The sequence below is a fragment of the Lolium rigidum genome, chromosome 6, assembly GCF_022539505.1.
Source record: "Lolium rigidum isolate FL_2022 chromosome 6, APGP_CSIRO_Lrig_0.1, whole genome shotgun sequence".
Classification (NCBI taxonomy): domain Eukaryota; kingdom Viridiplantae; phylum Streptophyta; class Magnoliopsida; order Poales; family Poaceae; genus Lolium; species Lolium rigidum.
The window spans coordinates 326665589-326673335 of NC_061513.1; the positions used below are offsets into that span (position 1 = coordinate 326665589).

The 7747-nt window shown below is 44.3% G+C and overlaps 1 long non-coding RNA gene across 1 annotated transcript; it reads left to right on the forward strand.

Annotated features, from left to right (window-relative positions):
• The first annotated feature begins 204 nt into the window (after positions 1-204).
• Positions 205-4901, forward strand: LOC124667964. Its single transcript, XR_006991501.1, has 7 exons — positions 205-367; positions 603-653; positions 1299-1481; positions 1877-1981; positions 3491-3593; positions 4035-4315; positions 4446-4901. It is a non-coding gene; the product is annotated as an uncharacterized LOC124667964 (long non-coding RNA).
• The last annotated feature ends 2846 nt before the right edge of the window (positions 4902-7747 follow it).

Sequence of the window (7747 nt, forward strand, 5' to 3'; positions counted from 1 at the left end):
ACAAGGTGTGCGACGACGAGGCCCCGAAGGTGCGCGCCGCAGCTGCTCGCCGTGCCGCGGCGACCTACCTCGACGCCGTCGTCCGTCCAGGACCTCCCCGTCCGGCATCATCCAAAGGTCGATTTTTTCCCCTTCCTCTGGTTGGCGCTCGAGTCTCTGTTGCTGCCATACGTTATATCCAGTGATAACTCCTGTCTTCTTTACTTACTGAAAACGATGTCACGATTTGGCACCACACAACCGGCAGGGAGGGCTCACATGGCTCGACGGCACTGACAACAGGCGGGTGCGGCTGGAAGAGGACGTGTTCCTGTTGCTCGACATTGTCCGGGGTGGACAGGCTTGGCGGTCTCGTCATCGACTACTGGTAATCCCACTCTATTCCAACCATGCTGGTATGGTTTTCTATGTATATAAAGTTGCTGCAGGATGCGAGGAATAGGTTAGGTCAGAATTGGTAGAAAATTATCTTGTGTAGTGAGGCATTCTGCGTCCTGTGTTTGGGAACTCGTCCCTACTGTCATTGATGGTCAGGATGCAGAATTCTTGCATAAATAGATGCCGGAAGCAGCAACCTCATGTCCTTGTGTCTTTGTTTTCAGGTCCGGAGCTGCTGCCGGCTTCTTCCCTTAGTTGGTGTTGCCAAAAACGTGGTGAGCCATGGTGACCATGTGCTCTGCCTACTTGCGGCCCATGTAATAGTGTTGCTGTAAAAAGTGGATCTTGATTGTATAGTTGCTAGGTTTTGGATCAGATTAATTATCAACTATTGGCTAGCAAGGAAAGATGTTAGACCTTGTTTTGCAATTCAAATTTTAGACCAAACTAGCTAATTAACTTTGACAAGAAAGAAAAATGGGCGTTGCTACAGATTAAGTAACTGCTATGTTTTTGCCACAGGAAATTCCAGTTCTTGTAAAAAACTAAAAATGTGAGGATTGTGGTTTCTTTTTTCCTCCTCTGCACCTTATGTACAGGATTAATTGTCTACCTTATTACTGGTTGATTAAACATGTCAGTGAAAATTACCTGTCTAACTTTGCCATGGTAAGGATTTCTGGACATGAATAGGTTTTCTTGCTGTACTGGTTTTTATTTTGTCTTTGCTTCCGGAGCAAGTTGATTGAATATTAAGATTAGTTATTAAACATGCTATGGAGATTAATTAACCAGTGATTGGTACAATTTGGCAAGGGCAGAAAGCTTAATGCTACAGCTACACATTCCTACCTATTTACAATCCTCAATATATGTTGCTTATTTGTAGTACTTACTGCTGTTTTCTTTGTTTTGTTTAGATTGTTCAAGTGACTGCACTTAGAGTCTTAGAGACTGATGCTCCAACTCGACCTGCTGCTGCTGCCAGTGAGGGCTCTGACGGTGCTGCTGCTGGCCGTGGCTTTCCACGCCTCGCGCATGGTGGTAGGCTCGGCTGGCACCCCCGGCCTCGACTACCTAGGGCCTCGCTACACCGCCCTCCGGTGAGCTCCTCGGGTTCCCTTATTTATTCTCTACGTGCTCTGTAGTACCACTGCCATGAAGCTGTGGTGACTCTGTGCTCCACCTTTTTGTGCATTGGTTCATAATTACAGTGCATATCCACTACTGTTCATCTTGCTGCTATGAATGGATCAGATGTTGTGGGTTTTTCTTGTTGAAATAACGACCTCACCATTAGGTCTTATCTATGCTCGGACCTCTGAGTCGTCTTTGCTTATCGTATTGTAGGTTGTTAGTTACAATATGGATAAATCAAATTGTAGCCCTTGCTTTTGCACTGTACATGTTTGTAATTTCTTCAGTTTAACTGTCATTATTTGTTTGGGCAAACAAAGATGGTATGCTTACCTGATCTTTCCATCTTCTTGGTCTTCAGGGAAATGTGAGAAAGCAAAACTGCTGTGTTGCCCACTGTTGTTGATGTCAGCCGCTGGCCAACGTCGGCACCCTGCCCAGCCTGGCCCTATGTCCAGAGGCTAAGGTATTCCTCTGAAAAATCTAGTCTTTCTTCCGGATGCTTGGCAGATTTTGCAGGTTGCATTGTTGTAGTTTAGTCCCAGGATGAATATGAATACTGTGATTATTTTGTTGCTGTGTAGTTACAACACGAGGATGTAGTGTAAACGATTGCGCTAGTATGGACAGTAACTTGATGTGCCCCTAGTGGAGAACCGAAAGTTCCAAAATACCACTAGTCAAAACTGAGTAGCCAAAATAGCATTGATCTTTGGTTTTTCCACGCCAAAATACCACTCCGCTAGTTTTCAAACCGATGCCGTTAGTCAACGCATAGCAAAGTTGCCCGTTCTTTATTTCCTTCCCGAAATTACCCTTCTGTTCTCTCTCATCTTAGACACCCGACCGATGGCGGCGACTGTATCCGCCATTGCCGGATGCTGATGCACCTGCCACGGCATGCTCTCCGCTCATCAGCTCCCCCGCGAACTGCAGTGCTCTCTCTCGCTCATCAACACGAGTAGTACTTTGACTAGGTCTAGTGTTCCAGCTTGTCCGTGTATAAAAATACACCCTACCCGGGCCTGTAATCGATTGCTAGCTAAAACATTGCTAGCTTGTAGAGTAGTCGCCTGTTCTTGTGTTGTAGTGAGCGGGAGGAGGAGTAGAGTGTTGTGGACAGGAAGGCTAAGGAAAATAGAAGGCGCTCAGAATCGAGGGAGATGCTGGCTGGGGAAGAAGAATCACCAGGGGCATGCAGTTCTTTATTTGACACCGTTAGTCTCGGTTAGGAACTAGTGGTATTCTGGAATGGAAATCTATACTTGAGTGCTATTTTGGCTACTCAGTTTTTATTAGTGGTATTTTGGAACTTTCGGTTCTCAGTAGTGGTATTTTGGCTATTGTCTCAAATAACAGGATATATTGTACAGTACTTTGTTGCCGTGTGCATTAGCAACGCTGTTGGTCTTGTGTTCTATGTGTGGTTGAAATGTGCTATCCTATTGTGGCGCCGTATGTAATTGATGAGTCTGTTTGCCTCTGAACTTTGTGGTGTCATTTAGGATTTTTATCATGACATGATTCTTTCTAGCATTGATACCTAAGGCTTTAGTCTGGGTTGTGCTTGCTTAGTTGAGCGCATACTGTTGCTGATGCATGGTTGGTTGCTCATTGATGTTGTTTATCTTTGCAAACCTGCCACTGAATTGATTTTAGTTGTTCACCAAGTTTTTATACCATTGGAGCTTAAGTTAAATAGTTGCAGGGATGTTGAATTCCCGGTGGTTTGGAAATGAAAATTGGGATTGAGTTTTGGTTTTGCATATGGGGCTGCAAACAATACATGGCAATGTTTTTTTACTAGTTTTCCACCATCTGACCCGTTTTCTGAACATAATGCCTCTTTTAGTGTATGCAGTATTGAATTGGGTCTGTTATTCTTTTTAGCAGATTTGCCTTGAAGTGCTCTTGGTATATATGTGTGGATGCTTTCTTAATAATTACTAACATGCTTGTTCACCTGTTTCTGCAGAGAATGGAACAAGAGAAGCGGGAGAAGCTCGCACGCAATGTATGCAAACATACAATTTCTTGAGCCACTGAAGTGTGCAATGGGCTGTTGATGTTTTATTTCCGTAAGTCTTCTCTTCTTCTGATGTTGTGTACAGCAAATTAACATCCTTGTGCAAATAAGTTGTGTACAACCAATGGATATTTATGTTGCAACTTTGCAAACTGAAATACAGTGCAGGTCATGAAAACATGTAAGAGCTTTAAATTCTTTCATGTTGTCACTGATATGTATGTTGGAATTTTCCAAGTTGGAATAGACTACATATGTTGTGTGTGCATCATGAAACTTACAGAAGCTGATGAGTTGTTTAAAGTCTTGTACCACTGATTGAATAGTGGCTGTTGCTGTTTTATTTCCGTAAGTTTGTATTTTTGTTGATGTTGTGTACATCAAATTGGTACACATGCTTATGTAATGCTCAACTGATGTGTATGCTTTAGATTTCTAACTTGAAATACCCTGTGTGTGCCATGAAACTAACAAGATCTGTAAATACATGTAGGGTCCCATCACAGGAGAGCAAGCTCTGCAGCGAGCAACATGAAGGCTGGATGTAGCTGCCCGACAACATCCACATCCAGTGGCGTGTCAACCGACAAGAGCATGAACAAATTAGGCCCACAGAAGGAGTGGATGGTTTGGACAAATCGATGGAGAAGTTCGAGGAGTAGCATGCCCGCCGATCCAGCAGCTTGTTCGACAAGACCGTCACCACCGTCATCATCCAGGCCATGTTGCTGTTCCGATTGCTTATGTACCATGAGAACCAAAAATCGAAATCTGGTACTTGTTCCTTTTTATTCTTTTCCAAATGATATTTCTCACGTATGAGCTGCTGCTTATTATGGATGTATTGACCATGTGCTGATTTTCCAGTTTTGCTGTACCTGACCATGTGTTGTTCTTGTTCAAGGGAAAGGCTGCACTAGTTGGAAGTTGGAGGACCCAGTGACAAGTGAGACAGACAATATGCCTTGTGCTTAGCACAAGCATGTGTGTGCGAAGCCGATAAGATGTGCTCTTTGTGAAGTTGTTTGGTAATGAACATGCTAGTGGTTTCATCTTTGTTATCTGCATGTGACGTGGCTTGGCGGTTGCCCGGTCCAGGGCCAAGATGCTATGTTGTGTGGCTTGCCTCGCCTGGATCCGGCTGCTTGGGTCCGTCATGGCCGTGGGCTATGTAGTAAATCTGTTTGAGCTGTAGTTGAGATCAGAAGTTGCAAACTTTTCTGTTGTGCATGAAGTTGCATTTAATTGGTCTCGCAAGTCTGATTTGAATTGTATATTTGAACGTCACGAGAGCTGCGCGTGAATATAAAAGCAAACTGTAATGTAATTGTCCTAAATATTGGTGAAGGTCATGTCAAACTCTCTTGCTAATTATCCATTGATGATGGATTGATTAGCTTCGCTTTTATTCTGCACATGAAGTTGCATTTTATTAATTGGACTGGCGAGTCTGAGTTGAATTGTATATTTAAACGTCACTGGGTGTGGGTAAAAAATGCATACTATTTTTTTCTGTCTGATGTGGTTGTCCTAAAAAAGAACTGGGTGAAGGTCTTGTAGAAATTTCTTTCTTATTAACCATTGATGGTATGCTGGTTAGCTTAACTAGTACTCCCAACATTCTAAGATTAAGTGTCGCAACTCTTTGTACTCCCTTCATACTGGATTAATGGATAATTACGCACTTTGAGAAACAAGTTTGACTAAAAATTTGGTCAACAAAATATGAGATATGTACTACAAAATTATACCATTGGATTTTGTATTCAAAAAATGTTTCAATAATATAATTTTTGTGATGTATATCTTATATTTTGTTTACCAAATTAGTAGTCAAACTTATTTCTCGAAGTGCGTAATTGCCCATTAATCCGGTAGTAGATACGGATGAATCTACTCATTAAAATTAATCTAGCTACGCCCATATCTAGAAACTTATTTTGTAACTGATGTAGGCACATATTCTTTTACCTTTGTTGAAGATAATTCCCTTTGTTTTTTGTTTATTGAAGAGAATTCCTTGATTTTTCACACAACATAAGCGAATCGATATGCAAACGAGAACACCCAGGAGTAGGGCTTTTGCGGGGGTTTGATATATAGACAATAATTAGTCGATACGTAAATTCGAATTTATCTATGTTGATTTCGTTGTATCAACTAGAGGAGGCCTCTATATGTCCCCGCCATCATTAGAAGCGCTTGCTTGTCGAGAGAGCTGCAGATTTATGCGTAGCTAGGGAAAGTGTTTATAGGTAGCGACTGATAATGCTGCAGCAGCGGGAGGAAGCTATGCTTCAATCATTTGGGAAATGAAATACTAAAGCTCATTACTTGGCTCGTCATGCTCTTAATTCAGTTTGGGACGCCATTTGTGGCTTTTAGAACCCCACGATGTGAACATTATCCCTTTAACTTTGGCATCTGTTTAAATAAGGCGAGCAAGTAATTCTGAAAAAAGGGAAAAAATTGAATTTAGACAAACATATGATATTATTTTTAACACAGAGGGAATCGTACAACATCCTTTTATAAACGGAGGTAGTAATTATTAGGAAATGGTTGCAGTTAGAAGTTAGCGTCAAGTTTAGGCTAACATAGCGGTTAGGATTTCCCCGAACAGGTAGGTGGTCCACGCGTGTAATAACCCCGGAAGACGTAGAGGTAATTAAGGAAAAAGTCCAATATAAACCCTGAATTCGTAGACGAAAGCCAAATCGAACCCCCAAGTATGAATCCCAGTAATCGGCACTCTCAACTATGTGATCCTGGTCTATTTTGAACCTTGGAACTGTTTGGCACACGAGGAAAGTTACAATCCCGACCAGGATCACGGTCTAGTCTCACTGGCACCTGGGCCCCACTTGTAAGAGTCTTCCTCCCCAATCTCCACTCACATCTTGTGCCCATTAATCGTGGCGAGGTGGTGTTGGTCCTCAGCGACCTCCGCAAGGCCGCACGGCTAGCGAACCCAGCGCGCCGCCAGAGCTCGCTACCATCCCCGTGGTCCGGCGGGAGAACGTGTTCTGTCGGCGGTAGTTCACGGCCAAGTCGCAATTCCACGACCAGAGCTCGGTCCACGACGCGGCGGTTTGCTAAAGCAGACAAGGCGCCATCCCCGTGGTGCGACGGTTATCTCTGCCCCTATCGTGCTCTCCGGCGTGCCTCCACCTTGCAGCCCTCATGCGAGCTCAGTCGACCTTCGGTTGCCACTCTCGCCTACCCCCTCCAAGATGAGTTCGCCGCCGGATGTGGTCGTCCCCGGCGCGGAGGCGGCATCCCATGCGAGGGCCTCGATGACAGCGCCTCCCCTCTATTCCTTTCTTCCCTCAACTGCTGTAATGGAGGTGGAAGAAGAAAATGACATGTTTGGTTAAGATTTTTTTTTATTTTTTATCTGCAAACTAGGTGCAAGGTTTAAAATAGACCGGGATCACAGAGTTGAGAGTGCCAATTACAGGGATTCGGACTTTGGGGTTTGATTTAGCTTTGGTCTACGAATTCAGGGTTCATTTTGGACTTTTTCCGGTAATTAATCATCCGTGCGCGTGTAAATCGTCTTTGGATGGGTGGATGTTGCGTGCGTGCACGAGTGCATGCACCATGAGTCGATTAATTAATTAATCTGGCCGCGAGTAAGGAAGGAACTGGGTTAGTAATTCAGTTGCACGGTCTTTTGTCTTGTCAAAGAAAAGAACATATTGGATGATCCGCAGCGCGTGCGTGTGTTGCGCAACGAAGGAGTAGGGAACTCGTACGTATATATTGCACGAGTCGATCGATTAATTAATCTGGCCGCGAGTAAGGAAGGAACAGGGTTAGTAATTCAATTGCACGGTACTTGGGATCCATGTCTTTCTCTTTTGGCAAACAAAAGAGCGAACGAGTAGGGAGTCGTGACCGAAACGAGAAGTGTGATGCATGCAGCTGTGGACTGTAGGTGCCGGTGCGCGCGCCTCGTTGACCAATCTCCCGGCCCCGCGCATCGGCGCATGCACAATGAACCGGTTAATTCTCTTCTCGTCTTGGCAAACAAAAGAATGTGGAGAGGTTGACCCACCGGAGTAACGAATGGAGCGTCGTTGACCGACAAGCCCCGCCCGCAACCAAGACTCCGCCCGCAGACGTGTGCACTCCTTCCTTGGCAATGCAATCGTCTGTCCCATTAATTAACCAGGTGCCATTTTTTGGGTCACAGTCACACCG